Here is a 24,695-nt window from a genome sequence, read left to right as displayed (position 1 = left end):
TATGCAACAAATGAGCTGGTCTGTGCTCCAGTCCTGGTCCCACGATTTATCAGGATTTTGGCAAAAAAAAAAAAAAAAAAAAAAAAAAAATCCAATCTCTTCTTAGTTTGAATTGGTGAGAATGCTGAGCCTCGTTTGGGTATGAGAAGGCTCTGTTAGAATCCGGGCAGTATTTCTCCTGCTTTGTTTCTCACCAGATTTGCTTCTCCATGGGCCTCTCTCAATTTTGCCTTTGGCCCTGGAAGGCGAGCTTCAAGTGGCACGGTCGCCAAAACCAGCCGCAGGAGAAACTCATCCTCTGTCTGTGCCCCAGGTTCACCATAATGACCAAATCTCAACAAACTCACTCTCCAGGGGCTTTACTTCTCCCACACTCTCATCAATCCCATGCCACCAGTGGTGGCCGGGGAACGACCTCTTCTCTACCTGTGTGGTCCTGTAGCTTTCTCGTTCTGAGTATTTTCCAGGTTTTTGCCCACGGCTGTGGTGTTTTTATGTTGTGCTTTGGTAATGGGAGGGGTTGGAAAGCTCATTCCTTTGGGTGGATGACTAAATTCCCAACTAGGTCAGAGTGGAAAGGGTTCTTTCTACCCAGGGGGAGCGGTGTTAGTCATCTCGTAGACCTCCGGCCTCCATCCTGCTTGGTTGTGCCGCTGGGGATCAAGGCCGCTGGTGACAAGGAGGTAGTGGGGTGAATGGGTAACCTTATCACTTCCAATGTCAGAGGAATGACAAACTGACCCTCATTTCCTTTTTAAGTATTTTTTTAAAATGTGATCTGGTTTCAGGAAACATCAAACCTGGTCCGCACACCTGTCTTTTAAAATTATTGTTGAAAACAATTTAGCCAACTCACTACTCTGTTCAATACCTTTTTCCTCTAAAAATAGAGCTCTTTTAGAACCCTTTCCTTCCATTCTTTCTTTCAGGAAGTTAGACCGTATGTTTTCTTGGCTCGGAGTCGCTCCCCCTGAGTTCTCTTTCACAACAGATGAGCAGCTTCTAACTTGCCTTGAAGTCCAGGAAAGATCCAGGCACTCACAGGAGGCCAAGGGGCAGGGGGGCAAGATGGTGCCCGTGTAGGTGCAAATGCCCAGCGTGCTTCTGCGAGGGTGTTCAGTGGATGGGCCTGGCTTAGTACAGCTGTGCATCTGCGATGCTTTGGAATCTGCCCCCCCCGAGCTGCAGGGGAGGACACCATCTTTACAGGATGCCCATTTGCAGCAGATATTGGCAAGCCACAGGGCATTCGAATGGGTGTTGTGGTTATCCTGAGATAGTTCTTCCATCTATTACATGGGAAAATACCCTACAGGGCTGCCGTGATGGTCCACATAGTGACACTTAGGAGTCATGACTGCCGTCATGAAAGAGATGCAGATTCTTTGTTCAAGTCAAGGAAAAAGCAAAGTTTTTTTTTTTTTTCCGCAAAACTCTGCTTTTAAACAGTACTAAATATTACAAATTAAACATTCAGTGAAATAAATGTCTGACTGTTTCATGATTGAAATATGCTATTTTCTTAGGCTAAAGGGAAACCTTGCTGTAGGTGGCCTTAGGAGTCCAAACAGCGGGGCAGACCCAGTTTGGGCTTTGGCATCTGTTACCCTCAATGTCTGTCTTTCTTCCATCTCTTAGGAGTTTTGGGATCTTGGATAAGTGAAAGAAGCCTCACATCTCCTTTTCTTCCTCGGTAAAGTGTGTTTTCCGCATCTCACCTTTTTTTTTTTCCCCAGGGGCCAGGGCTGTGCTGTAACCAGGCAGTGTCTCTACTGAGGACACAGCCCCGAGCATTCACACCACGGGCTACACTTCGGCTGGGCAAATAATCCTCCTGAAAATGAACTGTATCCTGATTATGGCTGGTAGTTGAGTGGGTCTTTCTTGGAACAGGTAAAAGGTAGTCTTGGTAGCTCAGGGATTAAAAAATAAACAGCTCTCTCTATTTGATCATAATCAATTTGTGTTGTCCTCCCTCCTTGGGTAAAGGATAAAGAGCATTCAAGTTTCATGTAATGTGTTCTAAATTGGTGGGGGGGAATGGGAGAGGGGGTCCTCAGGAGGGAATGTTCCCGGTGAATTCGGGTGGAAAAAAGCAGCGCATGGCAGCCCAGAGTCCCATGTGGCTCCAATCACAGCACGGTGGCTATTAGTTCTTTGTTTTTTGTTTTTTTTTGTTTTGTTTTTAAATTTATTTATTTATTTATTTATATTTTTGGCTGTGTTGGGTCTTCGTTTCTGTGCGAGGGCTTTCTCTAGTTGTGGCGAGTGGGGGCCACTCTTCATCGCGGTGCGCGGGCCTCTCACTGTCGCGGCCTCTCTTGTTGCGGAGCACAGGCTCCAGACGCACAGGCTCAGTAGCTGTGGCTCACGGGCCTAGTTGCTCTGCGGCATGTGGGATCTTCCCAGACCAGGGCACGAACCCGTGTCCCCTGCATTGGCAGGCAGATTCTCAACCACTGCGCCACCAGGGAAGCCCCCGCCCTTTGTTTTTTTTAAGCTGAGTTGCCTTTCTATTTGTGTGGGGAGTTTGGCACAATGCTGTTCCAAAGCATTTGTTTGAGACATTTCAAACATAGCAATTTAATGAGTGGCAATAAAAATATCTTTATTCAAGCGATGTCTTTGGTTGTGCGTATAGTATTTCTATGCATTCATATTTTGGGGCTTTCTGGGCGTGAAACAATCTGAGCTCTGAGTGCAACTGCAGGAACATGCACCGTGGGGGAATCGCTAGGCAAGAGGACGACCGCTGCTGTAACATTGCTGCAGATGGCTAAGGTGTTTGTGCAGAAAGCTTGCATCTCTGAGGCACCGCGGTGCCAGTCCAGACAACTCACCTGTAGGTTTCCTCATCAGGCAGCAGCAGAGGTGTATTTTTCCTCTAACACATCCATTCGATTTGTGTTATAGTTTGTACTGTGAATGGAATGCTTTGATATGAGATTAAAAAAAAAAAAACTCAATGTTAAGTGAAGGACGATAGAGTGTGTTTGTTTAATTCTAAAAGAGTAGGTTGAATTTTGGGAAACTCTCATGTGTGGGCAAGGACCACACTGGAATTGTGCCATCACTAAAAAGACTAATATTTATTATTCCCACTTATGCAATCTTTACGCAGCCCTAGACATGTATCAAGTAGTTAGATGATGCCAGTGCCATAGATCACTGGATAAAATGGAGGGTAAATTACTGAATCCTTAGTTTTTAAGTGAGTCTAATGGTTTGGCACCAACCCGGGATGCATCAGGAAATCCACAGGGCATTTTTCTTGAGTAACCCTCCCACGATGGGAGGACACAGATGATTTGCCGGGTGGCCTGACTTCACAGAATGTGGAGAATTGAGAATCGTCTCTTATCTTGGAGTGGCCCCAGGGGACATGGGTGTAGGACTTGTCCCAGGCCTGGAGGTGAAGTGAATCCCTGGCCTTAGCTGGGGGTCAATAGAGTCCCCATCCCAGGAATTTGGGACTGATACTGGGAAAACTAGTTATTTCGAGTAATCCTTGCCTACAACCAAGGTGATCTAGAGAAAAACAATGGTGAAATAGTTGGGCAGCATTTTGCAAGTTTGTGTCCCATGAAGCCTGAAAGAAGCCGAAGAGAAGAGAAAAGGAAAGAGGTATATATGTTCATGTAAATATGGGAAATGCTCTATACCAGTTTCTTTTTTTGATATTCAAAATGAACGTTAACATATAAAAACTTCTGAGAATCAAATGCAATCAAGAAATCAGTTTTACTTTTCTCAAGATGGTGTTTCCAAGCTTATTTGACCCTGAAATCTCTTATTTGTGTAACCACGTATCAGAATCCTAAGGAATGTTCTTTAAAATGTACTGTACTTTGTATTTCCCTTAAAGTCAGGAGTAATAAGAATATTTGCTATCATCTCTAGAACTTTTTGGCTATGCAGTAAGTTGGAGAAGGAGTTTGGCAAAGAGAGGTGTAGCCATTGGAAAGGAGAAATTAAGTAATCATAATCTACAGAAACCCCAAGATAATCAATTGAAAAATAATTAGATATAATGGTGAATACTATTATAAAGTAATGATTCACAAAATCATTACCAAAGCCAGAAGCTTTCTTGTGTACCAAAGTGGCAATCAGATAAAAAATACATTTGGAAAAAAGATTCTAATTCATAACAGCAACAAGAAAACACAAGTCCTAAAAGCTGGCTTCGCAAGAAGTATATGTGATTTACACGAAGGAGACAAGCAAATATTGCCGAGGGGGGTAAAAGAGGGTGCGAATAAACAGAAGAGCAAACCATGTTCCTGGTTAGAGGATAAATATGGTACAAAACATCAACTGTCCACAAATCCACTCATAGACTGAACTCCATTTTAATCAAATCACAATGGGTTTTGGATTCCGAGCTTATCTGGGCATATCCCATAAATGATGAGATCCAATTGATTTCCCCCCTAAATATTTCCCCTGTTTCTCCACATCACATCATCTCTCCTACCATCCAGGCAACTATCATTTTTTGGGTTGCCTCCTAAGTAGCCTCCCTTTTCAACCATTGCCCATGGCAGCCTCCATTCTTTATTTTTTCTTAAACAATAATAAGAAGGGGGATATCTGATCTTGTAACTGCACTGCTTCCAATCCTTCCAGAGCTTCTTATTGTTGTACAAATACAAGCTCCGTCCTCCTGTGGTCCATAGGGTCCTGTATCGCACAGCTCCCACTGACCTTGCCCGCTGCATCTTGGCTCCCTTGCCTGACACATGCCATGCTCCAGGCACGGTAGCTTTAGTCTACAAATGGCTAGTATGTTTGCACCCCAAAGCCTTTACTGTTCCTTCTGTTTGACTATCTCTTTCTCTTCCTCTTCCCCTGGTTATGTCTTCCTTGTCCTCTAAGAACCAGTTCAACATCATGTATCTCAAGGCAGACTTCAGTACATCCCCTCTTGTTGCATTGTATGGCCCCATACTTCATAACACGCATGAACATTCTAATGAATAGTTTGTGTAATTAACTGTTTAATGGTTGCATATCCTGCTAGAATATAGGCCTCATGTCTGCAGACATTCTTGTATATTATTCATCTGTGTGTTCTTTTGCCTGTCACAATCCCTTGCATTAGCGGTTTTGTGGAAAACTGAATGGAAATAAGGAAGAAAAATACTGAAGAGTAGCAGAGGACCTGGGGTAACAGATAAATGAACACAATAAAGCCATAGTGATTAAAACAAGTATGGTTTTATCAGAACTAAAAGAAAGATCATTGAAACAGAATATAGTCATCCCTAGGTATCCATGGGAGATTGGTTCCAGGACCCACGAGGATACCAAAATCTGCAGGATTACTAGATAAAGTAAAATCTATTTAACGTATGGTGCTAGAACAGTTCACTAACTCTTTGGATTACAGATATAGAACTCTATGTCCTGGATAACAGCATAAATCCCAAATAAGAGAGAAAATAACAATTCCTAAATGTGTTCAAAGGAACTCTTACTTGTAAGCTGTTAATAGGGTTAATATGAAAAACTAGTTCGATGGATGCATAAGTTTGGGAGGTGCCAAATTAAAATAAATTAAGCTGTTTTTTTTTAATTGCAAAAACTCTAAAAATGAAGTTAATGTGCATTGTGAATTCACGAGCTGCATTAGAGTGCAGCGTTTGGCATAATTATGTAGAACTATTTTTATTTTCAAAATATAATACCAATTTGGGAAATTTGGATTTAAAAACTAGAGGACAATTCCAAGAAACATTTTTATAATTTTGGTATTTGGAAGGCCTTTCTAGACATATTGAAGGTAGATCTCCGAAAGGAAAATTGTATTATTAAAGGTTCTTTGGTTCTAAGCAACAGGAAACCTCTCCGATCAAGTGAGTAGAGTCGACGCTAATATTGTTTCCAAATATTCACACTCTCTCCTTGGGTAAGGTTTATACTTTTCTGCCTCTGTAACATCTGGCTTGGTCATGGGACTTGCTCCGATCAATGAAAAGTAAGCAGAAGCGATGGATGTTATGCCAATTCTGGGCAGAAAATTTCAGAGAGGTTTAACTTGCTATTTCCCTTGGCCCTAGAGCCACGGAAGTATGTATTAGTATGAAAATTCCGCCAGTTCGGAGAGGAGCAGAACTTTCTTGGCAGCACAGAACTTGAGTGAGAGATGAACTTGGGTGAGGTTTGTCGGGTTCTTTGTTAAGTTGGCACAGCATTGCTTACAAGGACTGATTCATTAAGGAAAAAGATAGTCATCGGATTAATATCAGGAGCTCCCAGAGTGGATGCTTGGAAATAGGCAGGCTTGGCAAATGGTAGTTATCCTAAGAGCTTTGGAGACAAGGAAATCAAAATGATAAGAATGATTTTGTAGCAGGAAAAAGGGCCCTTCAGCTGGAGTTGGAGGAACTCTAACCTTTTTCAGTTTCTTTGTCCCCCAGCGAAAATGTTAGATTTCAAAGAGAGCATGTACTAAAGGCCTAATTTTTATCACGTATGCACCCTCTGGCTAAGGGAGGGGAGGCTTCTAATTGAGGTCCCTCTAGAGGATACCCAGTGGGAGTGGAGGAAGGAACTGGAGTGCTGTTAAGGACAGGATATGGATGATGGGAAGCCAACATGCAAATATTCACTACCTAAAACCCAACAGATTTCACCACTAAAAAAACTCAGTATACCAAACACACCTTTTAATACAATTAAAGAAAAAAATGAACAAAAAATATTTGTAACATGTGAGAGCAAAAGGCTGATATCCCAAATATATAAAGACACAAATGAAAAGTAAAAGAAGGTGACATCAATAGAAGAGGACCATCCCAATGCAAAAGACATAAACAGAAGTTTCCAATATATGAACTCTAAAAAGCCAGAAAATATGCAAAAAAGTTCATCACCAGCATTCAACGAAATGCAAATTAAAACAGAGATATTTTTCATCTGTCAAAATTTGCAAAATGGATACTACTTTTTTTTTTAAAGGAGGAGGAACTTTCCCCAGCCTAATATCAGATTACAGAGAAAACAGTATTTTTCTCATACTCTATGGTGAGTGTAAATTACTCAGTCTCCCTATAGAACCATTTGGCAGTATACATTCAAAGTGTTAATAATGAAATATTCTGTAATAACCTAAAAGGGAAAAGAATCTGAAAAAGAATATCTATCTATCTACCTGTCTATCTATCTACAACTGAATCACTTTGCTGTATACCTGAAACTAGCACAACATTGTAAATCAACTATACTCCAATATAAAATGATGATAATCAAAAATAAAGATAATTATAACCTTTTTAGATTAATAAAAAAAATAATACTTACAACATTTGACTAAATAATTCCACTTTGATGAATTTAACCTAAGGAAACAGCCTCAGATTTGGGAAATTTATTCGTAGGAATGTTTATTTTGAGCATCATTTATAATAAAGAAAAATGAGAAATAACATTAATGACCAATGATAGAGAATCTGTAAAATAAATTATGGTGTACCTGTATACTGTTGCAGCCAACAGAAATGATGTTTTAAAAAACTATTAATGACATGGAAGATCATTTATGTTATATTATTAATTATGTCAAAAAACCATGTTACAGAACAGGTACTATAAAATGCCAACTGGCTAGAAAAATATTTATTGGGAGGATATAATAAAATGTTAGTGAATTTATTTGGGACATGGTCTTGGGATGATGATATAAAATTTCTTCTTTGTGTTTTCCTTTTTCCTTGTGTTTTTCCATAGTTCTTAATTGTTCTATAATGAGTTGTAATGTTTGCCAACAAAGCCTAATTAATAAATGTTAACAAAATGTATCACTTTTAGCACATTTTAGGAAGCTATTGATTAACATAGTAATTTGCGCTTTATAGTTTATTAATACAAATAACACGTGCCAGAATTTTGCTTTAACATGCACTATCCAGTAACTAGAAACTGCAGTCTACAGAAATATTTGTTATCACTGGAAGATTTTAATGTGAAAATTAAATTTAACAAGTATATGTCAAGTGTTTTTATGTGCCTGATACCATGGTATAGGATGGTTTAAGATGTTCCCTTGAGACACCTACAGCAGGTAGATAAGACCTGCCATGCAGAAGAGGGTCAACCTCAGATAGGAAAGAAGAGGCATACAACTTTCACTTGACATGGTATACTGATGTCCTTTAGGATGCCAACTCCCAATGTGGGATTGCATTTAAACTTCCATTGTTTGTATATGTGGGTAGCCAAGTTCTCTATGTGAGGTTTATATGAAAGATCTATAGTTCTAGCAATTTTATTTTCAGGTACTCTCTTCCTTGGGAAAATTTTTTTGGCCCAATTTTCTAAAAAAAAGATACTGTTTTTAAAAATGATATGATATTTGTCTTGGGAAGTTGCCTTCTTCTTTGAAGAATGCCTATAGGCTTGCCATTTATTTCTGGTAGTCCAAGAGACTTATTTCTCCATGGACTCATGTATATTTATTTTCTACCTCTGTTTTTATGGCCATATGACAATGGATATTTCTCCAGAAATTTCCTGGTTTTGCCTGTTTTTAGGTCACTGCTTTGGTCATCATCAGTAATGCAGAAATACAAGCAAATGTGGCCCATATTCTCCAATTAGTTATAATATTATGTTTATTGACATAAATTTATGTCATAAATGTTGACATAAATATTATGTTTATTGACCTGTGATACAGGTGCGCACACACAGGTATCACACTTACGTGAAATGAACAGTACAACATTCCAGTTGGTAAAGTGTTGAATGAATGACATATATGATAGGGGCTATTAGCATTCTGAGAAGATGGAGAGTAATCAAAAGGGACTCTAAAGACTATTGCTTCATAACGTAGAACAATAATTCAGATATGAAATATTATTACAGATTTGCTGTTATCCTGAGATAATAAGCTGTGTAATAAATCTAAATTTAAATGTCTATTCTGAAAAATCACTGTTCCATGGCTGGTTCCAGAAGTGAGCTATATGGTCTAGGAGTAATTGGCTTCAGGCAATAGTTGCATTCCTGAAAAGTCAGGTGAAACTGTGACTTGCTGAATTAAAATTATTTCCATAAAATCTGCAATTTGGAATAATAACTCCAGGGCTGTTCTAGTAACCACATGTGAATTTAAGAAAGAAGCCTATCTATTTTCATCATTAGAAAAGAATGAATATAAAGAACCACATGATTAAACTTGCCCATTTCTCCTTCATCTTCATTGCTGAGGATTATGGAGGAACCATCCTTGATCTTTAGCTAAAGCCAACTGTTCCCTTTGTCCACTAGATCTTATCCTCTCTCAAACTAGGGCGTTGTTCTAACAATTTTCCTCTCTCCTACATCATCATTCTCCCTTTCCAGTCGATTATTCCCATGAGCACACAAATATGTGATTATTTCTCTCATCTTAGAAAAAACAAAGCAGACAAAAAATCCTTCTCTAGAGACTACTTACCCTATCGCTACTACTCTGTTTCTCTCTTTATTTTTTTTATAAAAACAGAGTTTCCCATATACACTCTCTCTAATTTCTCTCCAGTCATTCTCTCTTGCATCCTCTCCATCAACTTTTGTGTCACCACTTCCCCAAACCTCCATCTTCAAGGTCATGGATGATCTCCATGTTGCTAATCCCAATGGTCAGTTCTTGGTCATCGTTTTACCTGACCTACAAGCAGCATTTGAGATATATATATATACCATATCTTCTTTATCCATTCATCTGTCGATGGACATTTAGGTTGTTTCCCTGTCTTAGCTACTAGGAACAGTGCCGCTATAAACATTGGGGTGCGTGTATCTTTTTGGATTAGTTTTCATCTTTTCCAGATATATGTCCAGGAGTATGATTGTTGGTAACTCTATTTTCAGTTTTTTTAAGGAACCTCCAAACTGTTTTCCATACTGGTGGCACCAATTTATACTCCGACCAACAGTGTAGGAGGGTTCCCTTTCCTCCATACCCACTCCAGCATTTATTATTTGTAGACTTTTTGATGGTGGCCATTCTGACCAGTGTGAGGTGATACCTCATTGTAGTTCTGATTTGCATTTCGCTAGTAATTAGCAATGTTGAGCACACTTTTTTTTTTTTTAAATAATGTGAGTTGTTTTGTTTTTTTAAATTTTTATTTATTTATTTATTTATTTTTGGCTGTGTTGGGTCTTCGTTTCTGTGCGAGGGCTTTCTCCATTTGCGGCAAGTGGGGGCCACTCTTCATCGCGGTGTGCGGGCCTCTCACTGTCGCGGCCTCTCTTGTTGCGGAGCACAGGCTCCAGACGCGCACGCTCAGTAGTTGTGGCTCACAGGCCTAGTTGCTCCGCGGCATGTGGGATCTTCCCAGACCAGGGCTCGAACCCGTGTCCCCTGCATCGGCAGGCAGATTCTCAACCACTGTGCCACCAAGGAAGCCCACTTTTTTTTTTTTTAACGTTGTCTCACTTGACTATATTCTCCACAAAGGCAGAGATTTTCGGCTGCTTGTTTCCATCATTAAGTCATTCATTCACTTATATATTTGTTTTAAATCACTCAATGAGTTGAACACTGGGATTCCAAAGATAAATAAGATATAATCCCTGCCTCCAAAAATTTTACAGTCTACTGGGAAAGATAAATAAACAGAGAAACATGATCTTAATTCCCACACACTATCCTTAGTATCAGATCTTTACCTCATATAAGATTTCTATAATAGAGGTTCATATTTCTGTGAATGAATTGACATGTTATTTTTGTGATTTGAATTTTTTTGTGAGGAATTCTTTTGTAAAGTGTAATCATCATCTAGTTCAATCATAGACTATTATAGCTGGATGAACCCTCAGATATGGACTCACACAGTTATGTTATAGGGCTGAAGAATTTGCTGGCTAGAAATAATGTCTTAGGAGAAATAATGATACCCATTATTTATTGGGTGTTATTATCTACTAGATGCTGTGCTAAACGCTTCCCATGCATTATTGCATGTAATATTTACAACGATCTCATGAGTTGGTTACTATTATGGTCTCACTTTTATAGATGAAGAAAACTGAGGCTCAGGGAGCAACTTGGTGAAGGTCATACAGATATATGTGGTAGAGCTTCCATTCAAACCAGGGTCTGTCTCATTTATTAATCCCAGGCTCTTGTCCAATGAACGTGCTTAAGTTAGTGAACGATTGGCATCTGAAACCCTATTTCTGATTTCCAGTCCAATGGTTTTTCTACAAAAAATTACTATTTTTGTTTCCAAAGTGTTTTTTATGATGGTTTTTTCTTTTTTTTTTGTAATTGACATGTGCAGATATACTAAACCTTAAGCAAACAACTAGGCTAGTAGTTCAACGGCCATTGCTTCTCAATCCATTTTCCAATGATGTAGGAATAAGAGAGAAAATTGAGATGAATCACATCTTTATAACAATGTCAATAGGCTCTTTTGTTTATGTGCCATTAGACCAACATTCTGCAGGGGAGCCAGACATCTTCAACCGTTCAACAGTACAAGGGCAACGAAGTAGCTCCATCACATCAATGTATATGGCACACGACTGTTTACACACAGACACACAGTTTGCTATAGTCAGAGAAAATGATCATAAAAGTCTTTCCTTTCCTTGCATCACTCAAAAAATCATTTACTCCTCCTAATGACAGAACAATCTGTGTATTTTTGCAATTGCAGTGAGTAGCTGTAAAAAGCACTGTGATAACATCAATAGAAGCACAGGATGGTAATGTAAAATTAGTGAGCGAGATGGCAATCTCCTTTATAGGCAAATCGTACTTTATAACACAGCACACGCTCTCACCTAGTCTGTTCTCAGGAACCAGAGACTATGGGTATTGTGGTGAAGTAAGTATCTAAGGAAGAGGGTTGTCAGTGATGGATACTGTACAGTGGTTGAGTACAGACATAAAGAACCATGCATACTATGTATGCATTGACTCTTTTTTTAAAAATAATTAATTAATTAATTAATTTATGGCTGTGTTGGGTCTTCGTTTCTGTGCGAGGGCTCTCTCTAGTTGTGGCAAGCGGGAGCCACTCTTCATCACGGTGTGCGGGCCTCTCACTATCGCGGCCTCTCTCGTTACGGAGCACAGGCTCCAGACGCGCAGGCTCAGTAATTGTGGCTCACGGGCCCAGTTGCTCCGCGGCATGTGGGATCTTCCCAGACCAGGGCTCGAACCCGTGTCCCCTGCATTGGCAGGCAGATTCTCAACCACTGCACCACCAGGGAAGCCCCCTGCATTTACTCTTTTTGAATTTATTTTTTGATTCTCTCATAATGGCCAACATCATGATGGAAACTTAACTGATTTGTATTTAGTAGAAATAAATAATGAAATAAAGTAAGTAAACAAATAGGCATGTGCCACCCCAAGTTTTTCTGCTTTCCAAAATGGTATAAATTCAATGATTAGCAAGACTAGCAAAATGCATAGAGATCTAGCTTTGCTCACCCAGTAATTAACCAATTTCATCATTGAGGCTGAGACGCAGATTTCCCTGACTCTTGTCGAGGTCCAAATCTCTTAATAAATACTGAACTGGAGTTTGAACGAGAAGGGCTGTAGTGTGCTTTCAGACTCACTGTTCAGAGGGGTTGAATTGCAGAAAATCAAAAGAGATCAAGAGGAATGTTTAGAAAGTAAACGTTTGATAAACACTGTAAGAATTGTGTCGCCTCAAAATAATTGAGGAGGTATGATCTGATTGAGGTTTCAAACAAAGAAAACATGGCTCTGTAGGGTTTGTTTTTATTGCCACTTAATTTTCTTCTCTAAATTATGGTTTCTCTTAATATGCTTGTGGGCTGTGGAATAGAAACATGAGAGGAATTTCTGTGTTCCTGGCAATGTTTTGTTTCTTGATCTAGATGTGAGATATACTGTTCATTTTATGAATTTGCAGTGAGTTGTACACCTATGCTAACTTCTCTGTTCTATATTATTTGTCATTAAAAAGCTAAAGAAATGGAAAAATAAAAATAAAAAATAAAAAAAAATAGAGAAAACTGTAAGCAACGGGGAAGGAGTATGTTTCCTTTTCTTGTCTTATTAGCTAGGATTTCTAGTATGAATAAGAGTGGTGAGAGAGGACATCCTTATCTTGTTCCCAATTTTGGGGGTGGGGGGAGGAAGGGTTTAGTTTCTCACTATTAAGTATGATATTAGCTGAAAGGTTTCTTTTTTTTTTTTTAAACATCTTTATTGAAGTATAATTGCTTTACAATGGTGTGTTAGTTTCCGCTTTATAACAAAGTGGATCAGTTATACATATACATATGTTCCCATATCTCTTCCCTCTTGCATCTCCCTCCCTCCCACCCTCCCCATCCCACCCCTCTAGGTGGTCACAAAGCACCGAGCTGATCTCCCTGTGCTATGTGGCTGCTTCCCACTAGCTATCTATTTTACATTTGGTAGTGTATATATGTCCATGACACTCTCTCACCCTGTCACATCTCACCCCTCTCCCTCCCCATATCCTCAAGTCCATTCTCTAGTAGGTCTGTGTCTTTATTCCCGTCTTGCCACTAGGTTCTTCATGGCCTTTTTTTTTTTCCCTTAGATTTCATATATATGTGTTAGGATACTGTATTTGTTTTTCTCTTTCTGACTTACTTCACTCTGTATGACAGACTCTAACTCCACCCACCTCATTACAAATACCTCCATTTCATTTCTTTTTATGGCTGAGTAATATTCCATTGTATATATGTGCCAAATCTTCTTTATCCATTCATCCGATGATGGACACTTAGGTTGATTCCATGTCCTGGCTATTGTAAATAGAGCTGCAATGAACATTTTGGTAGATGACTCTTTTTGAACTATGGTTTTCTCAGGGTATATGCCCAGTAGTGGGATTGCTGGGTCGTATGGTAGTTCTATTTGTATTTTTTTAAGGAACCTCCATACTGTTCTCCATAGTGGCTGTATCAGTTTACATTCCCACCAACAGTGCAAGAGTGTTCCCTTTCCTCCACACCCTCTCCAGCATTTATTGTTTCTAGATTTTTTGATGATGGCCATTCTGACTGGTGTGAGATGATATCTCATTGTAGTTTTGATTTGTATTTCTCTAATGATTAATGATGTTGAGCATTCTTTCATGTGTCTGTTGGCAATCTGTATATCTTCTTTGGAGAAATGTCAATTTAGGTCTTCTGCCCATTTTTGGATTGGGTTGTTCGTTTTTTTGTTATTGAGCTGCATGAGCTGCTTGTAAATCTTGGAGATTAATCCTTTGTCAGTTGCTTCATTTGCAAATATTTTCTCCCATTCTGAGGGTTGTCTTTTGGTCTTGTTTATGGTTTCCTTTGCTGTGCAAAAGCTTTTAAGTTTCATTAGGTCCCATTTGTTTATTTGTGTTTTTATTTCCATTTCTCTAGGAGCTGGGTCAAAAAGAATCTTGCTGTGATTTATGTCATAGAGTGTTCTGCCTATGTTTTCCTGTAAGAGTTTGATAGTGTCTGGCCTTACACTTAGGTCTTTAATCCATTTTGCGTTTAGTTTTGTGTATGGTGTCAGGGAGTGTTCTAATTTCATACTTTTACATGTATCTGTCCAATTTTTCCAGCACCACTTATTGAAGAGGCTGTCTTTTCTCCACTGTATATGCTTGCCTCCTTTATCAAAGATAAGGTGACCATATGTGTGTGGGTTTATCTCTGGGCTTTCTATCCTGTTCCATTGATCTATATTTCTGTTTTTGTGCCAGTACCAAACTGTCTTGATTACTGTAGCTTTGTAATATAGTCTGAAGTCAGGGAGCCTGATTCTTCCAGCTCCATTTTTCGTTCTCAAGATTGCTTTGGCTATTCGGGGTCTTTTGTGTTTCCACACAAATTGTGAAATTTTTTGTTCTAGTTCTGTGAAAAATGCCAGTGGTAGTTTGATAGGGATTGCATTGAATCTGTAGATTGCTTTGGGTAGTAGAGTCATTTTCACAATGTTGATTCTTCCAATCCAAGAACATGGTATATCTCTCCATCTATTTGTATCATATTTAATTTCTTTCAATAGTGTCTTATAATTTTCTGCATACAGGTCTTTTGTCTCCTTAGGTAGGTTTATTCCTAGGTATTTTATTCTTTTTGTTGCAGTGGTAAAAGGGAGTGTTTTCTTAATTTCACTTTCAGATTTTTCATCATTAGTGTATAGGAATGCAAGAGATTTCTGTGCATTAATTTTGTATCCTGCTACTTTATCAAATTCATTGATTAGCTCTAGTAGTTTTCTGGTAGCATCTTTAGGATTCTCTATATATACTATCATGTCATCTGCAAACAGTGACAGCTTTACTTCTTCTTTTCCAATTTGGATTCCTTTTATTTCTTTTTCTTCTCTGATTGCTGTGGCTAACACTTCCAAAACTATGTTGAATAATAGTGGTGAGAGTGGGCAACCTTGTCTTGTTCCTGATCTTAGTGGAAATGGTTTCAGTTTTTCACCATTGAGGACAATGTTGTCTGTGGGTTTGTCATATATGGCCTTTATTATGTTGAGGAAAGTTCCCTCTATGCCTACTTTCTGCAGGGCTTTTATCATAAATGGATACTGAATTTTGTAGAAAGCTTTCTCTGCATCTATTGAGATGATCATATGGTTTTTCTCCTTCAGTTTGTTAATATGGTGTATCACGTTGATTGATTTGTGTATATTGAAGAATCCTTGCATTCCTGGGATAAACCCCACTTGATCATGGTGTATGATCCTTTTAATGTGCTGTTGGATCCTGTTTGCTAGTATTTTGTTGAGGATTTTTGCATCTATGTTCATCAGTGATATTGGCCTGTAGTTTTCTTTCTTTGTGACATCTTTGTCTGGTTTTGGTATCAGGGTGATGGTGGCCTCGTAGAATGAGTTGGGGAGTGTTCCTCCCTCTGCAATATTTTGGAAGAGTTTGAGAAGGATAGGTGTTAGCTCTTCTCTAAATGTTTGATAGAATTCGCCTGTGAAGCCATCTGGTCCTGGGCTTTTGTTTGTTGGAAGATTTTTAATCACAGTTTCAATTTCAGTGCTTGTGATTGGTCTGTTCATATTTTCTATTTCTTCCTGGTTCAGTCTCGGCAGGTTGTGCATTTCTAAGAATCTGTCCATTTCTTCCAGGTTGTCCATTTTATTGGCATAGAGTTGCTTGTAATAATCTCTCATGATCGTTTTATTTCTGCAGTGTCAGTGGTTACTTCTCCTTTTTCATTTCTAATTCTATTGATTTGAGTCTTCTCCCTTTTTCTCTTGATGAGTCTGGCTAATGGTTTATCAATTTTGTTTATCTTCTCAAAGAACCAGCTTTTAGTTTCATTGATTTTTGCTATTGTTTCCTTCATTTCTTTTTCATTTATTTCTGATCTGATCTTTATGATTTCTTTCCTTCTGCTAGCTTTGGGGTTTTTTGTTCTTCTTTCTCTAATTGCTTCAGGTGCAAGGTTAGGTTGTTTATTTGAGATGTTTCCTGTTTCTTGAGGTAGGCTTGTATTGCTATAAACTTCCCTCTTAGCACTGCTTTTGCTGCGTCCCATAGGTTTTGGGTCGTCGTGTCTCCATTGTCATTTGTTTCTAGGTATTTTTTGATTTCCCCTTTGATTTCTTCAGTGATCACTTCGTTATTAAGTAGTGTATTGTGTAGCCTCCATGTGTTCGTATTTTTTACAGATCTTTTCCTGTAATTGATATCTAGTCTCATAGCATTGTGGTCGGAAAAGATACTTGATACGATTTCAATTTTATTAAATTTACCAAGGCTTGATTTGTGACCCAAGATATGATCTATCCTGGAGAATGTTCCATGAGCACTTGAGAAAAATGTGTATTCTGTTGTTTTTGGGTGGAATGTCCTATAAATATCAATTAAGTCCATCTTGTTTAATGTATCATTTAAAGCTTGTGTTTGCTTATTTATTTTCATTTTGGATGATCTGTCCATTGGTGAAAGTGGGGTGTTAAAGTCCCCTACTATGATTGTGTTGCTGTCGATTTCCCCTTTTATGGCTGTTAGTATTTGCCTTATGTATTGAGGTGCTCCTATGTTGGGTGCATAAATATTTACAATTGTTACACCTTCCTCTTGGATCGATCCCTTGATCATTATATAGTGTCCTTCTTTGTCTCTTGTAATAGTCTTTATTTTAAAGTCTATTTTGTCTGATATGAGAATTGCTACTCCAGCTTTCTTTTGATTTCCATTTGCATGGAATATCTTTTTCCATCCCCTCACTTTCAGTCTGTATGTGTCTCTAGGTCTGAAGTGGGTCTCTTGTAGACAGCATATATATGGGTCTTGTTTTTGTATCCATTCAGCCAGTCTGTGTCTTTTGGTGGGAGCATTTAATCCATTTACATTTAAGGTAATTATCAATATGTATGTTCCTATTCCCATTTTCTTAAATGTTTTGGGTTTGTTATTGTAGGTGTTTTCCTTCTCTTGTGTTTCTTGCCTGGAGAAGTTCCTTTAGCATTTGTTTTAAAGCTGGTTTGGTGGTGCTGAACTCTCTCAGCTTTTGCTGGTCTGTAAAAGTTTTAATTTCTCCATCAAATCTGAGTGATATCCTTGCTGGGTAGATTAATCTTGGTTGTAGGTTTTTCTCCTTCATCACTTTAAGTATCTCCTGCCACTCCCTTCTGGCTTGCAGAGTTTCTGCTGAAAGTTCAGCTGTTAACCTTATGGGGATTCCCTTGTGTGTTATTTGTTGTTTTTCCCTTGCTGCTTTTAATATGTTTTCTTTATATTTAATTTTTGACAGTTTGATTAATATGTGTCTTGGCATGTTTCTCCTTGGATTTATCCTGTATGGAACTCTCTGTGCTTCCAGGACTTGATTAACTATTTCCTTTCCCATATTAGGGAAGTTTTCAACTATAATCTCTTCAAATATTTTCTCAGTCCCTTTCTTTTTCTCTTCTTCTTCTGGGACCCCTATAATTCGAATGTTGGTGCGTTTAATGTTGTCCCAGAGGTCTCTGAGACTGTCCTCAGTTCTTTTCATTCTTTTTTCTTTATCCTGCTCTGCAGAAGTTATTTCCACCATTTTATCTTCCAGGTCACTTATCCGTTCTTCTGCCTCAGTTATTCTGCTATTGATCCCATCTAGAGTGTTTTTAATTTCATTTATTGTGTTTTTCATCGTTGCTTGGTTCCTCTTTAGTTCTTCTACGTCCTTGTTAAATGTTTCTTGCATTTTGTCTATTCTATTTCCAAGATTTTGGATCATCCTTACTATCATTATTCTGAATTGTTTTTCAGGTAGACTACCTATTTCCTCTTCATTTGTTAGGTCTGGTGTATTTTGACCCTGCTCCTTCATCTGCTGTGTGTGTTTCTGTCGTCTCATTTTGCTTATCTTACTGTGTTTGGGGTCTCCTTTTCACAGGCTGCAGGTTCGTAGTTCCCATTGTTTTTGATATCTGTCCCCAGTGGCTAAGGTTGGTTCAGTGGGTTGTGTAGGCTTCCTGGTGGAGGGAACTAGTACCTGTGTTCTGGTGGATGAGGCTGGATCTTGTCTTTCTGGTGGGCAGGTCCACGTCTGGTGGTGTGTTTTGGGGTGTCTGTGACCTTATTATGATTTTAGGCAGCCTCTCTGCTAATGGATGGGGGTGTGTTCCTGTCTTGCTAGTTGTTTGGCATAGGGTGTCCAGCACTGTAGCCTGCTGGTCTTTGAGTGAAGCTGGGTCTTGATTTTGAGATGGAGATCTCTGAGAGATTTTTGCCGTGTGGTATTACGTGGAGCTGGGAGGTCTCTTGTGGACCAGTGTCCTGAAGTTGGCTCTCCCACCTCAGAGGCACAGCCCTGATGCCTGGCTGGAGCACCAAGAGCCTTTCATCCACATGGCTCAGAGTAAAAGGGAGAAAAAATAGAAAGAAAGAAAGAAAGACAGAAAGAGGATAAAATATAGTGAAGTAAAATAAAGCTATTATAAAGCAAAGCTATACAGACAAAATCTCACCCAGAAGCATATACATATACACTCACAAAAAAAGGAAAAGGGGAAAAATTAATATATCCTGCTCCCAAAGTCCACCTCCTGAATTTGGGATGATTCGTTGTCTATTCAGGTATTCAACAGATGCAGGCACATCAAGTTGTTTGTGGAGATTTAATCCGCTGCTTCTGAGGCTGCTGGGAGAGATTTCCCTTTCTCTTCTTTGTTCACACAGCTCCCGGGGTTCAGCTTTGGATTTGGACCCGCCTCTGCGTGTAGGTCGCCTGAGGGCGTCTGTTCCCCGCCCAGACAGGACGGGGTTAAAGTAGCCGCTGCTTCGGGGGCTCTGGCTCACTCAGGCTGCGGGGAGGGAGGGGTACGGAGGAGGCGGGGCGAGCCTGCGGCGGCAGAGGCGTCATGACGTTGCACCAGCCCGAGGCGTGCCATGCGTTCTCCCGGGGAAGTTGTGCCCGGATCACGGGAGCCTGTCCGTGGCGGGCTGCACCGGCTCCCGGGAGGGGCGGTGTGGAGAGTGACCTGTGCTCGCACACAGGCTTCTTGGTGGCGGCAGCAGCAGCCTTAGCGTCTCATGCCCGTCTCTGGGGTCTGCGCTGATTGCCGCGGGTCTCCCCTGTCTCTGGAGTTTGTTTAGGCGGTGCTCTGAATCCCCTCTCCTCGCGCACCAGGAAACAAAGAGGCAAGAAAAAGTCTCTTGCCTCTTCGGCAGCTGCAGACTTTTTCCCGGACTCCCTCCCGGCCAGCTGTGGTGCGCTAACCCCTTCAGGCTGTGTTCACGCCGCCAACCCCAGTCCTCTCCCTGCGATCCGACCGAAGCCCGAGCCTCAGCTCCCAGCCCCACCCGCCCTGGCAGGTGAGCAGACAAGCCTCTCGGACTGGTGAGTGCTGGTCGGCGCCGAGCCTCTGTGCTGGAATCTCTCCACTTTTCCCTCTGCGCCCCTGTTGCTGTGGGGTCCGTGCTGATAGCCGCCGCTCATGCCCCTCTCTGGAGCTCGCTTAGGTGGCGCTCTGAATCCCCTCTCCTCATGCACCAGGAAACAAAGAGGGAAGAAACAGTCTCTTGCCTCTTTGGCAGCTGCAGACTTTTTCCCGGACTCCCTCCCAGCCAGCTGTGGTGCACTAACCCCTTCAGGCTGTGTTCACGCCGCCAACCCCAGTCCTCTCCCTGCGATCCGACCAAAGCCCGAGCCTCAGCTCCCAGCCCCGCCCGCCCTGGCGGGTGAGCAGACAAGCCTCTCGGGCTGGTGAGTGCTGCTCGGCGCCGAGCCTCCGTGCGGGAATCTCTCCGCTTTGCCCTCTGCACCCCTGTGGCTGCGCTCTCCTCCGTGGCTCCGAAGCTTCCCCCTCTGCCACCCGCAGTCTCTGCCCGCGAAGGGGCTTCCTAGTGCGTGGAAACCTTTCCTCCTTCACGGCTCCCTCCCACTGGTGCAGGTGCCGTCCCTATTCTTTTGTCTCTGTTATTTCTTTTTTCTTTTGCCCTACCCAAGTACGGGGGAGTTTCTTGCCTTTTGGGAGGTCGGACGTTTTCTGCCAGCGTTCAGTGGGTGTTCTGTAGGAGCAGTTCCACGTGTAGATGTATTTCTACTCTATCTGTGGGAAGGAAGGTGATCTCCGCGTCTTACTCTTCCGCCATCTTCTTCTCCTCCTCCGCTGAAAGGTTTCTTACGTGTTCATTGTGAAGTTGAGGAATTTCCATTCTATTCCTAGAAGGCTGATAGTTTTGTTTTTAAATCAGGAATGGGTGTTGGATTTTGTCAAATGCTTGTTCTTCATCTATTGATATGATTCTATGACTTCTCTTTTAGCCTGTTGATGTGATGGATTACTTTAATTGATTTTTGAATGTTGATCTACCCTTGCATACCTGGAATAAACTCCAATTGGTCATGGAAAAAAATATATATATATGCTTGTGGGCTGACAGAGAAAGATGTTGAAAACTGTGAATGTAGTCAACTAGCTTTAAAATGATTATTGTTTAAAAATTTTTTTTCTTCAATTTTTTTATTGAAGTATAGTTGATTTATTATACAATGCTGTGCCAATCTCTGCTGTACAGCAATGACTCAGTTTTACACAGACATTCTTTTTTTATATTTTTTTCATTATGGTTTATCACAGGATATTGAATATAGTTCCCTGTGTTACACATTAGGACTTTGTTATTTATCCATTCTAAATGTAAGAGTTTGCATCTACCAACCCCAAACTCCCAGTCTATCCCTCTCCCTCCCCACCCCCACCCCCCGCCTTGGCAACCACAAGTCTGTTCTTTATGTCTATGAGTCTGTTTCTGTTTTGTTGATAGGTTCATTTGTGCTAGATTTTAGATTCCACATATAAGTGTTATCATATGGTATTTGTCTTTCTCTTTCTGACTTATTTCACTTAGTATGATAATCTCTAGTTGCATCCATGTTGCTACAAAAAGCGTTATTTTGTTCTTTTTTATGGCTGAGTACTATTCCATTGTATAGATGTACCACATTTTCTTTATCCATTCATCTGTTGATGGACATTTAGGTTGTTTCCATGTTGTTTAAAAATTTTTTTATAGGCCAATTGTAGGAAATGGGAAAAACAATAGAAAATACAATAGAAAATTATGTGTGCAAACACAATAGAAAATTATTTTTAATGTTACTGCCCAGAGAAATGCAGTCTTGTTATTTTGGTATACAGTGAGCCCTCTGTATCTGCAAGTTCCACATCCATGGATTCAACCAATGATGAACTGAAAATATTCCGAAAAAAAAATCCAAAAATTTCCAAAAAGCAAAACTTGAATTTGCCACACGCCAGCAACTATTTACATAGCATTTACATTATATTAGGTATTATAAGAATCTCTCTCTCTCTCGGCTTTCCTGGCAGAGTCTGGGGCTACTTTGTGTCTTTCCATCACATGGAACATGCTTCTGTTAAGCTCCCTTCTCACGCTAAATGCTCGTTTACATGTCAGTTTCTCAGCCTAGGCTGAGAGTTCCTTGAGGGCCATGTCTTGTCCATCATTTTATATCTAAAACTTAACACAGCGCCTGGCAATTGTCAACTGCTTGAACAAATAACTAGTGTCATGCTGTAGACACTAGAAGTGTGCAGACTTTGCTGAGCAGCTGCGGGAGTGGCGTTACCCACATGGTTGTTCTAAAAACTCAGGTCATGTCATTGGTCTCCAAGTCCTTTGGGTTTTAAATGTATAGAAACATATTGGTAATTTGAACATACCAGCTCTGATGCCAAACAGATGGTTCTTTACTCACAGAGCACAAGCAGCATCTCAAAAAATCTCCTTTCAAACGGTTGCTATCACAATGGATAAACTTCCATGCTTTTGAGACAGGAAACTAGTAATTTCTCAGCTAGTAACGACCTCCCTTTATCAGTATGCTAGAGCAAAAAGAGGACATCTTTAAAGAGTGGTGTAAATCTTACATGAGCATTTATTAGAATTGATTGTAGAGGTCTTGTATCATTTATATTGTATGCATTTTTGTATGTATTGTTTTACCTGGACTTTAGTCGGCATTTTTTTTTTCTGTATTTTTGAAATGGAACAATTAAAATGGGTTATCTTTTTTTTTTTTTTTTACACATTGTTTACTTTATTTATTTATTTATTTATTTTTGGCTGTGTTGGGTCTTCGTTTCTGTGCGAGGGCTTTCTCTAGCTGCGGCAAGCGGGGGCCACTCTTCATCGCGGTGCGCGGGCCTCTCACTATCGTGGCCTCTCTTGTTGCGGAGCACAGGCTCCAGATGCGCAGGCTCAGTAATTGTGGCTCACAGGCCTAGTTGGTCCATGGCATGTGGGATCTTCCCAGACCAGGGCTCGAACCCGTGTCCCCTGCATTGGCAGGCAGATTCTCAACCACTGCGCCACCAGGGAAGCCCATTCAGTCAGCATTTTAAACTTAGTGGTCATTTAATAATTTTGTTCCAGGGAAGTTTGCCAATTGCACCTAGCAATGATGGGATAGGAGTACCCACATGTAGCTACCCTAGTGGTGCTTGATAATTGTGGATTAATTTATCTGAGGAAAACCTTGCTTTCACACATACTACCTATGTACTATACTTAAGAAAACAAAAACTTGTGCACACACCATTGATAGTAACTAATATTAATTATAGCTTGGTTCACATCTCAACTCTATTTTATTTTTGTATAGACATCTTTTGAAGCCAAGTTGCTTGCCTCCCTCAAGGAATGTTGAGAGCAAAATTTATAGCTGTCTAAGAAAGAATAGTCTATTATTAGCAAGGATGATGCTAAGGAAGATTTATTCATTCATTCATTCATTCATCTAGTTAGCTGATGAAAACTTTTCAAATGCCTACTGCATGTGAGACGTATTTAACATGGTGATGTTTACAGAGAAGTATGTCAGAACTCCAGGGAGGGAACTAGTGGAAAAGCTGAGCTATGGGCAAAAATTACAACACAAATATGGTAATTATAATACTTTGAGCGTGAGACACCATCACTTACTTGATATATAATCTTAGAAAATACATATATAAAAAGGAAGAGACTATGTATTTCTGACTGATTGGGGGAGAAGCTTAGACAATAAAGACACATTTGGTTGGATCTTTAAGAATGCATAGAATCCTTTTTTTTTTTTAATTTAATTTTTGGCTGCATTGGGTCTTTGTTGCTGTGCACAGGCTTTCTCTAGTTGCAGTGAGCGGGGTCTACTCTTCATGGTGCACGGGCTTCTCATTGTGGTGGCTTCTCTTGTTGCAGAGCACGGGCTCTAGGCACATGGGCTTCAGTAGTTGTGGCACGTGGGCTCAGTAGTTGTGGCTCACGGGCTCAGCTGCTCCATGGCATGTGGGGTCTTCTTGGACCAGGGCTCAAACCCGTGTCCCCTGCATTGGCAGGCGGGTTCTTAACCACTGCGCCACCAGGGAAGCCCAAGAATGCACAGAATCTTTATAACTGGACGTAGCAGGAGGTCTTCAACCCAGAGAGATGGATGGTGGAAAGTTAGAGTGAGTGATATATCCTGGTAGTCAGGGACCATGAGAGAAACATGAGTAGGTGGAACATTTGATAGAGCAGAGCAGCTGAAGAAATTTGGGAGGGCTTTAACCATGAGGCTTAAGGTTGGACTCTGTTCAATGGGAAGTCATTATCTGAGCATGTCTGAGTAGGAAATTAACACAAACAAATCAATATTCTATGACGATTCACCTGGTACCATTGTATACAATGGGTAAGGATATCAGGAGACTGGAAGGCAGCGACAGATCCTAAGAATGAGATAAACAGTCTGGTGAGATGGTGGATGAAAATGAACCTGATGGAGAATGTGAAGCTCCCAAGTACAATGGAAGATGTTCTCTTTTTTCTAATGAGAAGGGAAATTGGGTCTGGTTAAATGTGAAAGAAGTTTGGGGTAGTGAGGGAAAGACGTAGATTGAGGGCTTTTGTGGGGGAGTGGGAGTGAACTTGTGAAAATAGAACTGGGAGGAAGATGCTATAAACCCAGAGGGAGTGGGGAGCCCAGCATCCTCTCTGAAGACAGAGCAGCTGAGTGGGGACCAAGGAGAGGCTGCAGGCCCACCTTCCCTCTTGCTTTCGTTTCTCTTTCTTTCTCCTCCTCCCCTTTGCTCATTTTGTCAAACTCTCTCCTCTGAGTTTTTACCGATGATGAAAAAATTGCTACAGAGATTCTGGCTCTAGAGTGATCCCAGATTCGGCTCAAAGGCATCAGCTTCAGCAGCTTAATTTTGCTGCTGTTTGGGACTGAGGGTAACGAGA

The sequence above is a fragment of the Balaenoptera musculus genome, chromosome 2, assembly GCF_009873245.2.
Source record: "Balaenoptera musculus isolate JJ_BM4_2016_0621 chromosome 2, mBalMus1.pri.v3, whole genome shotgun sequence".
NCBI classification, from domain to species: Eukaryota; Metazoa; Chordata; class Mammalia; order Artiodactyla; family Balaenopteridae; genus Balaenoptera; species Balaenoptera musculus.
Note: the sequence above shows the minus strand (reverse complement) of the source record.